Genomic DNA, 13,500 nt, shown 5'->3' with positions numbered 1-13,500 from the left:
TAATATTGAAACAAATCTCCTAGTGAGTTAATAAAGACATTTGTGGAGACAAGCTACAATGTGGTTCTTCTTAAGCATCTTCTAAAAATGGCACCTCTCAAAAGGGACCAAATGGTATCACTGCAGAATTGTAGCAGTGTAAAGATCAGGAGTAACGTTAGTCTCTTCTAACCCCTACGTAATTAGTGCTCTGAGAACTTGAGGAAGTCATTGGACCTTTCCAAACCTCCATGTCTCCATTCATAAACAATAGCGTCTACCCTAGAGGGATAGATAATAGGAATATCTAACAGGGTAATGTTTTTAAAATGTGTTATCTGTCCATGCCAGCATGGTGAACTTTACCATCTTATCAGCATGCCAGCAGGAAAAGTACAGCTGTACAGCTCACTCTGGCTCCAGCTGTACAAACTTATGACATAGAATGCTGTCCTTCATGCACACATTTGGGTTCGAGAGACCTACTGTATCACTTATCCTTGCTACTTTACAAGATGACTGTATATAAAGATTTGCTCTCAATAGGAAGAAGGGTGGCCCTGACAGTGAGGGGAGATTCCCTGATAGAACATAGACAACCCACCCAAGCCCATACTCACTAGGAACTCCTCCTGAATTTATTTCAAAAGTACCAGTTTGTCTCCATCACAGACACTGGTGTGCAGTCAGCAAATAGGCCCTGCTATGAACCTACAGGCCTGATTTCTCTAGATGTGTATTAAAACAACATACCTGCTGCTGATGGCTCTAAGGTCCTGACCTTTAATGAGGACTTATGACGTAAAGGCAACCTACCCAGGAGAGCGAGCAGGCAGAAGGCCAGAGGAACAAGGTCATTGGCTAATGAAGTGGTCAGCATTGAGTTTCTGTCACTCGGCTAGTTAAGAGGAGGCTAAAAGGGAAGTTTTTAAAAAGTGGGGACATTTAAGAAACAAAGCAAAGGACTGGTGCTTATGCTCCAAAGATGAGTTGGCGTTGTCAGGAGGAACAGAGCACAGCCTGCTGGAGCTATCGCTGTGGCTCTGTTTAAGTTGACCTCCTGAGCACCAGCCAGTCAGTACAAAGAGCATCTGCAAAAGGCAAACTGAAAACAATCCTCAAGTCAGAATGAAATAAGCAGCTACTGAACAACCCTGCCGCCCAGTGCCAATCTGCTCTAGAGATAACAGCCAGAGCAGAAGCCAAGTACATGGCAGAAAAGGAGATCAGGACCCATTCTCTGTGCTCAAGATGGCTTTGGCCTGGGCCACAGACAGTACCCAACTCTGAGGGAGGCAGGAGGCCAGAAAGAGAAACTCTATTTGAAGGGACAAGTGCAGGCTTTGGCATGAAGTGATTGTTCCGATGTCAGCAATTATTGCTTTTCTACACACTCTTAAGGATCTTAGAGAGCGTGAGCTGTTTCTAAAATGGCCACTTAATTGTATACTGTGGAGTACAGGCTCAGGTTCATTTTATGTGTAGTTTCACTGTGGTATGGTTTATTACGGCCGAAGCATTTTGAACTTTTGTACCAGTCACACAGTCCACAAATGTGCGTGTGTCTGTGTGTCTGTGTGTGTCTCTCTCGCTCTCTCACTCTCACTGTGTGTGTGTGTGTGTGTGTGTACAATATCTTTCTTTTTAAAGACAGGGTCTTGCTATGGTGCCCAAGCTGTCATTCAACTTGAGTTCCACCTGCCTCCATCTCCCAAATACTGAGGTGATAAGTATATACCACTATACCTGGCTTTAGAATTGTTCTTGTCTTTGCTCTTCACAGTGGACCCATCAAGATGTAGAATATAAATAATAGAATATTACAAGAATATGATATGGGTGGGGCAACCAGGTCTTCCTGGGAAACATGGGAGAAGACAAGGGAATGACTTCCCTGTCTATCCCATTACTTGGTTCTCCAAAGAATGCCTTTAGCTAGAGAAGGCTGGGGATCCTCTCCCTGAGCATCCCCCCTCAGAAAGAGTGCGGCCCAGACAGGCTAGCCCTTGCCTTTGCAGCAGCGAGAAGGATCATTGACACCATTGTTTGTGCCTCCAGACTTCCCCTGGGCACTGGCATCCTACCGGCAACCACTGACAGCCAAGAAACCCCAACTTATTCCCCTTGTTGAGCCCTTTCATCGTGTCCAGAACAGAATCCAACTCTTGAACATCCCAAGGCACAAAAATGCCAAAGGTTTCATACCTGTTCTGGGCACTGTGAGAAATTATTTTAGCCCCTTCCCACCTCACTTCTGAAAGCAAAGCGCTATGCATGAACGGATGGAGCACTGAGCAGACATGGAGAACAGGTGCTCAGGAGTCAGTGGTGCCATGGTCTCTGTCATGCTCTGCGGCCTCTGACGTCCCAGGTCTCCAGACATTAGGAGAGTGATTTGTACGCCCGCCCTTCTCTGCATCACAAACATGATAGGAAGGTGAACTGAGGGCCCTGAGCCACAAAAGCACTTCTGGTACCCCAGTGGAAAGGATTATCAGGTCAGAGTGTCACAGCCTGGGAACAAGGTTGGAGCATCACCACGGAGACATTTTGCCATCATGACCCAGCCAAGCCTCTTTGCAGGATCCAGTAGTCTGGGACCTATGGACATGTAGAAACTACAGGCTAGCACAGTGATTCCTCAACTGTTATCCAAGGCTTTCTTCTCTCAACTATGGAGCTAGCTTGAAGATCTTTTTTTCCTAGCTATAAAAATATGAATTATTGGAAATTCATGAATTTTTGGAATTAATGAATAATTGGAAATTATGAGCATTTATAAAAATAAAAAGAAAATTAGAATCAGCCCAAATAACACCACATGGAAATAGCCCCTCCCCCTTCTGGAAACAGGATCTCATTATGTAGCCCTGGTTGGCCTAGAACTAACTACGTAGACTAAACTGACCTTAAACTCACAGATCTACCTGCTTCTGCCTCCAAGGTTCTGGGATTAAAGCTATGAGCCACCACACCCAGCATACACATTAACCTGTACTTTATTTTACCCGGTGTCTCTTAGGCATAAATATGTAGTTTATTTTATGTGTAGTATCATTTTATGGCCATGGTCTTTTTCTATGCTACCCACAACAGAATGCAGTATCAGTTAATTATGAGCACACAACTTCTTTCCCTTTCTTGCATTCCAGTGTCAGGTGGACCCTCATTTACTTCCTCCTGTCTTGGTGGTCAGTATTAAAAACAACGATGCCCGATGGACATCTTTGTGCTTAGTGAGTCTTCCCAGTTGACTCATTAGGATAGATTCCTGTAAGTTAGAATGGTTGAAAGCACTCTCTCTTTCGACCAGCGGTAGAAGGAAGAAATAACAGGAGCGAGCAACAAAGCTGGCTAGCCTGTGACAACCCCATTTACCCATGGAGAGTGGAAAGTGAGAAGATGTGGTGTGCTGAGGTGAGCTCCTCCCAAGAGACACTGCGAGTTGATGTTTTGTTTTCTTCCTCTTCCTGCGCTGCTGTTTGGAACCCTGTACACCACAGAGCCTTCTGCTGCTGAAGGAGGCCTTTTCCATCCCTGCCCCTGCTCTGGCCGGCATTGGGTGGTTCCTGCCTTCTGCTCTGTGGGTTTTCTTCCTGGTTGCTTTCTTCCACAAACACTGATGAACTCAAGGCACTAACAGGCGCCCAGGGGCAAGCAGAGGAGGGAGCTGAGGCTGGTGATTACCTCGCAATGTTTTAATTTGTCTTTGGATGAATTCTCCTAAGCTTTCATGAGAAAATCTCTCATCATTACATGCAGTCGTTTAATTTAAGAACAGTTGGAAGAGGGAGATGAGCTAAGATGACAGATGGAAGACGCAGATGCATGTCTTGGACCCGAAAGTGCTCTGAGGATTTGGTATCAAGGAGGAAGCACAGTTGGCCCCCACTGCCTGTGACCATGGATGTGGGAAATTGTCACGAAATTATTGAAGTATGGGGATAGATGCAGGTGACAAACAGATTTCATTATTTTCTTCTGCCTATAAAGCCATGATAAAGTCAACTAATGGGCCCCAAGTCCAATAAACACAAACTGCACAAAATAGGAGGCCAAACAAAGCAAAAAAATAAAATAGCTAAGGCTGTGGCTATGGAACCTCATCCATTTCCATTGGCACAAAGATCACTTTTTAAATTCCAGGCTTCCTCTGGCTTCCTTCAGACAGATTTTCGGGACATCCTAATTTGGCGTTTCTGTAATTCACCATCTATTATTATTTTAGGACCACAGTTATTATTTTAATTATAATTTAAAGCTCCCTAATATACCCAGAGGTCACTGGGCACCTAAAAGGAATAAATAAAAACAACTTTCCGTTTTTAAAAGCGCTGTGTTTATTTGGAAGTCCCAAGAGCCATTCAACCAAGACATCATAAAACCTTCAAATAAACTGAAGCGGAAACAAAATAAAATGTCCGTCCTTAGTCTCCTTAGAAGGCAAGCCTGGAGAAGTCCAGCAAACTGAATGCTGGCATGGGAACTCCAGCACCGGCCCCTTAGTGAGTCCAGAGCTGAAGTGCATCATTGGATGACCATACTCTGCATTGTGGCCAGCCTAGACCTTCCCTAAGTTTAAAACCTCTGAGCAGTGGTAGGATATTTTAGTCAACAAAAGGTTAAAGTAGCAACAAACTCGATGCAGAAGAAAGGGACAGAAAGCTGGGCATGCTGACACATGCTTTTAAAACCCAGTGTTCAGAGGATAAGGCAAGAGGGTTCCAAACTCGGGCCTACCCTGGGCTATGAGGTAAGTTCATGGTCGTCTTGGGCTGCATATAAAACCTTGTCTCACAAAGAGAAAAGGGAAAACAAGAGTGCATGGTCAGGGAGATTGCTGAGCTGGTGAATGTTTGCTTTGTAAGCGACCTGAGTTCAATCCCAGAACCCATGTGAGAAAACCAAAGCATGGCAGAGTGTACTTGCATTCCCAGCACTGGGGAGGTAGAGGCAGGCTGATTCCTAGGACTCACTGGCCAACCAGCCTAGCCTACTTGGTGAGTTCCACGCTAGTAAGAAATGCTATGTTTAAAACAGTGATAATAAAAAGGAGAAAATGAAGGAGCAATGGAAAGACAGAGGGAGGAAGGAGGAAGAGAGAGAGGGCGGGAGGGGAGAGAAAGACAGGCAGGCAGACAGACAGACAGACAGAGAAGGGAAGAAGGGAAGGAAAGGTACAAGAGGTGAAGGATGGATCCCTAGGCTGGCAAATTTACTGCATGGAATGCACAAAGAATCTAAATGAGTGTTGTGGGCCTGGTATAAGGTAGTCAAGAGAGACTGTGGGGAACTTCACAGCACAATCAGCAACAGTTGCTCAACTTCAGCTGATGCTTCCTAAGCCAGCATCACTGGGCTCCCAGGCTTTCTGAAGAAAATATAGAAATACTGATATTTTCTCAGCATGCACTGCCCCTCACGCAGAGTGTTAGCAATCAATATGGCACAAATGCCTGAGCTTAGAGCTGTATTTTGTTTGGAATGGACCAAATAAAAACCTGCATTCTACATTCAGTTGACAGGCTGGACGTCTGTGGCCTCTGAGAAAGAGAAAGGAACTGGGGACTAAGAGTAGCAAGTAAAAGCAGGGACTCGATCCTGACTTTGGCAAGTTCTGTCTGCTTTATTTCCATCCATAAAGGAAGACCTCGTTTCCTGCTCTCCCATTCTTTCTGTGTCCAGAACATAGAGGAACCTCACGTGAGCCTATCATTACGAATGTCTGTGTAAGGACTGAAAGGATGCCGGGAGTCCTGAGCCAGAGAGATGCTTATGGTCTCTTGGCCTGGGAGGGAGGATCAGATAGACGTAGAAAAAAACATTCGGAGAAGGTAGACTGAGATGGTTCGGCAGATTCCTTCAACAGACTTTAATAGCATTTATTGGTTACTTAAAGGTGTTATCCCTCATTGTTCCTGGCATTTCACGTTAAATATGTTGATATTCGGAGGGTGTATCAGTCAGCTTTTACTGTGCGGTGACGTGATAACAAACAGCTCTTAACGTCTCAGTGGCCGTCCACAGAGATAGAGTTTGCAGTGACAGGCTGCTTGCCCCTCCTTTCTCTCCTCTCTTCATACTGTACCCCAAGCCGACGGAACAGTCCAGCCCCAGCTGCGTTCATGCTGGAAGAGAGGAAAAGTACCACGGGCGTCTTTTAAAGGGCTCGCTCTCCTTGTCATTTCCTCTTCAGAACTGTATTGTAGAGCAAAGCAGGTCATGTGGCCACAGCTGATATTGGTGAGGCCAAAGCATAATCCTCTCATGCAGAAAGCCAGGCCTGTACATCCCAGGGTATATTCACAGGTTCAGTCAAGCAGACCTCAAAATATTCAGAAAAAAAAGTTTGTTTCTGTACTAAATATGCACAGACGTTTTTCTTGGCATTGTTCCTTAAACAATATGGTCTGACAACCAACGACTTACACAGCTTTTGTATTGTTGTAGATGTAAATAATCTACAAGTGATTTAAGGTGTGTGGGAACACCATGTTATCTCATATAAGAGATGTAAAAAAAAAAATACCAGGGAATAACTGTATTTATGAATAATTTGATTTCCCACAGGCAGCAGCGCCTCAGGGACTTTGAAAGGGCAGCTAGATAGAGAGAATCCCCATTGCCTCCCCCCTCGGAAGAGCAAAGCTGCCCCCCGCACACACACACTCCCTGGCTCTGTTCTGAGCTTGCCACCTTGCATCGGGGCGATTTCAGTGCTCCTCACGTAGAGGCACAGTTTCTAGAATCAAACTTCGTAGGTTCACAACCTCCATTCACCACTGAGTATCTGCCATAGCGAGCAGGTTGTACTGGTGCTTAGTGGACACGTCAGAAGCCTGGGGAGATGAGCAGCTTGGACATGGCGGTCAAACCCTTGGTTCCCTCACGTAAGCACGTACAGACCACAGTGACAGGAGGAGGGGCCCCACGAGTGAAGACAGAGAATAAAACCGACAGGAGCACAGGCCAGAGACAGACAGAGGACTGGGGTTGGCACCTACCATTGACTGTAACTGTAGGAATAGTGATTGAAATGCAGCCAGCTCAAATGTTTCCCAGCTAACAACTTAGCAGGATCAAACCAATTCTGTCTAAATAAAGAAATAAATAGATAGATAAACATAAACAAATAGAAAACAATTATGTCATTACCTAGAGAAGTTTGCCCTGAAGAGTCCCATATTAAGGATGTGTGTGGTGGAACTCACCTGCAGCCCAGCTCTGGGACTGTTTGAAGCAGGAGGATGCCAAGTTCAAGGCCAGCTTAGACAGCTTGACAAGACCCTATTCCCAAAAGTTAAGAAATAACAACAAAAACCTCACATCAGAGATGGTTCAGCAGGGGAAATATTTGTTGCCCAAATCTAATGTCATGAGTTCTGACTCCAACGAAGTGTCTTAACTCTTCTACCTCTACTGTAGTACATATGCACAATTATAATAATTTCTCTAAATTCCACATGAAGGGCTAGGAGTGACAAGCATGCAAGGCCCTGGGCTCTGTCTGCACCATCACATAAATAAATAAATAAATCATATAGACATAGAGATATTCCCACACTAAAATGCAGGCACCTCGTGGAAGGATAAAAGCTGAAATCTCTACCGACTGATGGGCTTTTGTGAGCGGTTCCAGGAGGAAGGGTCCAGCAGAATCAAGAGGACAGAGGAAACAGAGGCTGAGGGATATGACCTTCCCCTCCCCCAAAATTCTACACCAAAATTTGCTGGTAGCTGCTTCCACCAGACCCATGACTCCCATCCTCAGCGTGATCATTTTCTCTGGCTGTCCGAGCCAAGTACAAGAGACTGGGAATGTTTCACAACAGAATTTACTTTCTCATAGTTCTCCAGTTTACAAGTCCAAGGCTCTGTGGTTGGCGACATTGGCTTCTTCTGAGGCCTCTCTCCCTACTTTATAGATGGCTGCCTTCCTCTGCTGACGTCACAGAACCTGACGTGGGAGAATCTCCTCCTCTTCCAAGGAGACCACTCATGATGGACCAGGACCCACCCGTGTGACCTCAGTTTACCTGAATTAACTCTTGAAGTCTTTCTCCATATTCAGTCTGGGGAGCCTGGGGATGAAGATGCCAGCCTGCAAACCTGGAGTCCAGACAATACAAACAAACACACTTGGCTGCACATTGAACTCCTCAGGGGATGCCCAGATCTCACCTTGGACCACAGCATCAGAATCCCCATAGGTGGGATGCAGAACTCTGAGCTGTTCAGATCTCCCCTGGCTTCCCCGTGTGTTCACTCAGCACCAAGAGAGCCTGCTTGCTGCCTAGAGAGCCCACCCTCCAAAGGTCAAAAGTCTGTCCTACCCCAGCCCATCATAAGACCCGGTCTGTCTGACACTGTACAAATTTCTGACAGGGAAGGAAGGGAGGTATAGCTGACATGGGGCCCTTGTCTTTCTGCCCTTCCTGATTGATCCCGTTCTACAGTAGTAAAACTTTTAAAAGGTTGAACCTGACTTTGATACTGTTAATCAAACTCTCGAGGAATCGAATTTCATTATGTGATTCGGGGCATTGATCCACGGCACTATAACTCGGCCTGAAATACCACCTAGATGCAGGATATTGGATCTATAAGAAATGGCCGAGATGCTGTCCATTACTTAGTGTCTCTGTGTGATAGGGTGGCCCCCAAAGCAGAGTAGGCCATAAAACAAGACAGATACTGGCCCACCAGGGAAGACGTCATCAGCCCCCAACTTGCCCCAAATTGCTAGGAGTGGAAGCATGGAAAGGAGAGGGCTCATTACGGTGTCTCTGCCAACCCTGCTATCATGCAGCTAGATAGTAATAATACTGTCCATCCATGACCTTCCTGGGCCCCTTACCTCCTCTAGCATTGATTGTAGACAATATCAGGGTCCCTGGCACCATAGTCTCTTCCCCAGGGAGGTACATGTTCAGGGTTGTGTCTATGGGAGTTCTTTGGGGTCCTACACAGCCCCCTTATTAACTCACGGTTCATGTCAGGCCCTGGGCAGTATGTCAAAGCCTCATGCTATGCTTTCTAATCAACACCCAAGCAAGCCCTTTGGCAGCCCCAGACTGACCCCTTTGAGCCAGGATGTACGATCCCCACTTTATAGAAATAGGAAGTTGCCCAGGAAGTACTGAGAGTTGCCAAGGCCTTAGAATTCACAGCAGAACTGGAATACCGTTTTGGGGTTGCAGCCTGTGGCTTCTAGCTACTCCCTGCCCCAGGCTACTAGGAGACCACAAAGGAAATCAGATCTTGCGCTGGCCCTAGGCAAGATCACAGTATGGGCAGAGCTCCTTTGATGCCCTCCCTCCTCCCCTCGGCCAGCCCTCCCCTCCCCTGCAGGCGTCTCTCCCAGCCTGTGCCCTCCCATCGAGCCAGCCCACACTCTGACTGCGTCTCTGGGGCAGGAGGTCTCCATGCTCTGCTCTTGAAGCTGCCCTGTCGTAGGTAGCCCAGAAAGTAAAGAAGAATCCCACAGATGTGCTTCTCACTGCCCAGCTGGCCTGCGACACTAAGCCTTGCGACTCTAAGCCATTTGCATTTCGCTTTCGAGTCCCCTCTTCTAAGAAAGTGGGTTTGGCAACTGCATCTTAGGGCTGTGTGAAGGACTATATAAGCCGTGTAAGGCACACGGACCGTGTCTGACATTTGTTACACTCTCAGAGCAGTTTTCAAATGCATGACTTCGTTTCCACCACATTCAAAGGGGCAGGACTGCTATGTCTTCCTCTAGAATGTGGGGAACGGCTAGCAGTCACTGACCGTCCCTCCTTGTGGTGGTGGTGGTGGTGGTCATGTTGCCGGTGTGGAGGACTGAACTCGCTAAGGTCATACTTGCCAGGAAAACTCTAACAGAGAGTAACATCTCCAGGCGTTTTCGGTTTGGTGTTTGTTTTGGTTGGTTGGTTAGTTTGGTTTTTTGAGGCAAGGTTTCTCTGCGTATCAATATACATATCAGGTTGGCCTCCAACTCATCAAGGCACTTCTGCCCCTGTCTCCCAAGTGCTAGGATTAAAGATGTGTGCCACCATGCCCAGCTTGTTCTGATTTTTTGTTTTGTTTTTCAAGACAGGGTTTCTCCGTGTAGCCCTGGCTGTTCTGGAACTCACTCTGTAGACCAGAGAGATCCACGTGCCTCTGCCTGCCAAGTGCTGGGATTAAAGATATGTGTTACCATGCCAGGGATGGCCTTCAACTTTCAATCCTCCTGCCTTAGCCTCCGAAGAATGAGAGTGCAGACCTGCACTATTAGACCCAGGTGAATAAGAGAATTAGCTTAAGCGTGTAGTACTTCTATAGAAATCTCTAGATCGGGGATAGCAAGTCAGCAGGTGTTGTAAGAGCACAGACAATATCTGGGAAAGGGAGGGATTCTAGGCATGCTCAAAATTATATCATAAATACATTTATACTTGATCTCAGCCAGGAGGCCAAGAAGCAACTACAAATGGTTTTTTAATTGAAGTAGAGGGGAATATAATAAAATACCAGCAGGAAGAGTTTCTGAGGAAAGGGGCTTTGCTGGGAAGAAGGAACAGGATTTTTCATTTTCATTTGGTGCTTTTTGTATGATGGTAGTCCCTCCAGTATCACAGGCTCGGTCATCCATGGCTTCAGTTATCCAAGGTCAACTATCCTCTGAAAACACTGCTTGCCTTGACTCTTCTAAGAGAGAAAGATTAGTTTCGTGTCACTTTTGTTATGGTATATCATCAATCTATTTTATTATCAGTGATCATTGCTAATCTTTTACTGTTGCTCATCTTCTCCTACACCTAATTTACGAATTAAATGTCATCATTTGTACGTATTATCCAAGTTTCAGGCCGCCCCTGTGAGGATAAGGAGAACTTCTGTATTTGAATATCATGCATATTTGTTTTAGAGCCCCTAGACTCAGTATGAATAATGAAACTATTATTTTAATTCTTATTTTCTCCTTATATGATTTGCATTTTTAAAAAAATGAGGGCCAGAGGCTTAGCAGGTAAAGGTCCTTGCTGCCAAGCCTGATGACCTCTGTCCAGCCTCTGGAAACTCCATGGTAGACGGAGAGAACCAACACTTGCAAGTTGTCTTCTGACCTCCATGTGTGCACATGGCATGATCACTATCCCCTTATCAGATGTACCTGCAAATAAATAGGTGTAAGAAAAAAATTTTAAAAATAAAAATGATAATGACAATATATGAATGCTTTCAAGTGATGTGTAATCCAGCATAATGTTGACACGTGCCTGTAATCCCAGCACTTGCAAGGATGAATCAGGAGAATGACAAGGTCAAGGCCTACCTAGAGTACATAGGGAGACCCTGTCTTAAAAATGACATAAAACTAAAGACCAATCAGTGGCTCTACTCAATCATAAAGATCCCTGGTCTCTGCAGGCTTCAATTGACAGTGACAGTAACTGTGGAAAGATGAAAACATACTCAGCGAGGCCCAAGACTGCAGGAGTCCAGCTTTCTTCCCAAGGTTGGTTGTCACTAGTTAGGGTTTCTATTGTCGTGGAGTGACACCATGACCGTGGCACGTGTAAGGGAAAACATTTAATTGGGGCTAGCTTACAGTTTCAGGGCGGTGTGCAAACAGACAGGGTGCTGGAGAAGAAGCTGAAAGTTCTACATCTTGGTCTGCAGGCAGCAGAAGGAGACAGTGTACCCTGCTAGGCCTGGCTTGAGCATATATGTGACCTCAAAGCCCGCCCTCACAGTGATGCACTTCCTCCAAGGTCACGCCCACTCCAACAAGGCTACACCTCCTAACAGTGCCACTCCTTATGCGCCAAGCATTCACACACATGAATCTACGTGAGCCATTTTTTATTCACCACAATGGTGTTTTCCCTGATTTTTTTTTTCTTTTCCCCCTCCACCAGAAATTTTCTGCTTTAATTATAAGGGTTGGAGGAGTTCACCTGCAGCTCTTAAAATACATTGATGATGGCTAATCCCTTCCATAAGACACATTTCTGGGAAAGCCTGGAGATAAATGTTTACACACTGAGCTGGGATAAGGGAATCCAGTGGCATTTAATGTGACTTAAGCACTTTGTGTCCGAGTCCTGAAAAACAATTTCAGAATTGCCCAGCATCCATGTTCTGGAATCTGAGCCCTCATCTTCAGAAGGAAGAGTCACTGTCAACGTTTGTAGGTTGAATTTTTTTTTCCTTTTCCTGTTTTCTCTTACACAAAAAGAGGACATTAATTAAAAACCATACTTAAAATACTAAGCCAACTACCTAAAGGAATGAAGTTTATCAACTCTGTTAGGTGTTAAATACAGAAACTCAATATATTCTAAGCAAAGTTCTCTAGGTACACACAAGAATTGGGTTTAGAGAGGCCTGAGTTTAGAGACGGGCGGTGCATACATGCACACCACACACAAACATGTGCGCGCGCGCACACACACACACACACACACACACACACACACACATGCTCACACACCAATATTTATCAATGATGGAATAAATGCATTTCTTCAGCATGTAAAATTGACTAATAGAGAGCATGGTTGGCTCCCTTACTGGAACAATTATGAGAGCTGTTGTTCAGCAAAATTGTTAAATGACCTCATAAAGGCTCTTGTGCCTACAAGACTTTGTTTCCTAGGTGTCCTCCAGCTCTGTGGCTCTTTCCACCTCCTCTTCTGCAGGGCTCCCTGAGTCCTGAGGGAAGGGATGGATATGATGAAGATTAACATTCCCTTGAAGAGCACACCCCCAGTGACCTAACCCTTCCGCCAGGCTCTCCCACTTCCCCACAGCAAGCACCAAGCTCTCAACACAGCGAGCCTTTTCATTCAAGATCCGAACTACAGCACTGGCTCCCACTGCTCAACTTTCTATGGAGCAGGTTGTCCTAGATCTAGTACCCTAGTGGCGCCATCGCAGCTGAGACCAAAGCGTCTCGCCCTCTGTCCTGGGCTCTCTTCTCTTACCTGTCAACCAGAGCCCGGACCTCACCTGTCCTCTCCCTGGGCCTGTTTGATGTCTCAGTTTGGAAGCAGAGATCCTCCGGCAGCCACCCAGGAAGGCTCTGGCCCCCCAAATATTTAGTTAGCAGCGATTCTGCTAAGTGGAATTGACTTTTTATCGGCTCTGCTCTGCCCAGCTGCCACCAGCAAAGGCAGTTTCCCTCTTCCCTCTTCTCTGCCTGTCAGTTTGCTCCACATTCCTATGGGCAGCCTTTGGCTCTGATCAATACTAACCGCTGTGTAACAGCTCACGCACGGCTGCTCTGGTTGGCATCGATCAGACCTTTCTTCCAACAGGTAGTTGGCTGTTTGAGGCAACGACTTGAGATAAACACCTACTTTTTACTTCAGGCTAATTCATGTCGGGCGGATTTCGAGAGGGCTCTGCACCCCAGTCCCTTAGATAAGCTGAAACCCAAGCATCAAGAATGACTCCTCTGGTGCTTAAGATCCTAGGAGACCTTTCTTGCTCTCTCTCCCTTCTCTTTCTGCCCTTGTATTTTGTTAGTGCCGTTTATAAGTTAAGAAA

General features: G+C 45.9%; 1 long non-coding RNA gene across 4 annotated transcripts; it reads right to left on the bottom strand.

Annotated features, from left to right (window-relative positions):
• Positions 1–5,824: 5,824 nt before the first annotated feature.
• LOC132656816 (uncharacterized) lies at positions 5,825–13,176 on the bottom strand. 4 transcript variants are annotated; one of them, XR_009594562.1, is made up of 7 exons: positions 12,961–13,176; positions 12,568–12,663; positions 10,477–11,119; positions 8,016–8,088; positions 7,191–7,266; positions 6,984–7,073; positions 5,825–6,304 (listed from the first exon to the last, which is right to left on the bottom strand). It is a non-coding gene; the product is annotated as an uncharacterized LOC132656816 (long non-coding RNA). The 4 variants fall into 4 exon arrangements; XR_009594563.1 differs by having other exon boundaries at positions 7,191–8,088; positions 12,936–13,176; XR_009594560.1 differs by having other exon boundaries at positions 7,191–8,088.
• Between the last annotated feature and the right edge of the window lie 324 nt (positions 13,177–13,500).

This window comes from Meriones unguiculatus, chromosome 10 (genome assembly GCF_030254825.1).
Source record: "Meriones unguiculatus strain TT.TT164.6M chromosome 10, Bangor_MerUng_6.1, whole genome shotgun sequence".
Taxonomy (NCBI): domain Eukaryota; kingdom Metazoa; phylum Chordata; class Mammalia; order Rodentia; family Muridae; genus Meriones; species Meriones unguiculatus.
Note: the sequence above shows the minus strand (reverse complement) of the source record. Positions and strands in the feature narration are given on the sequence as shown.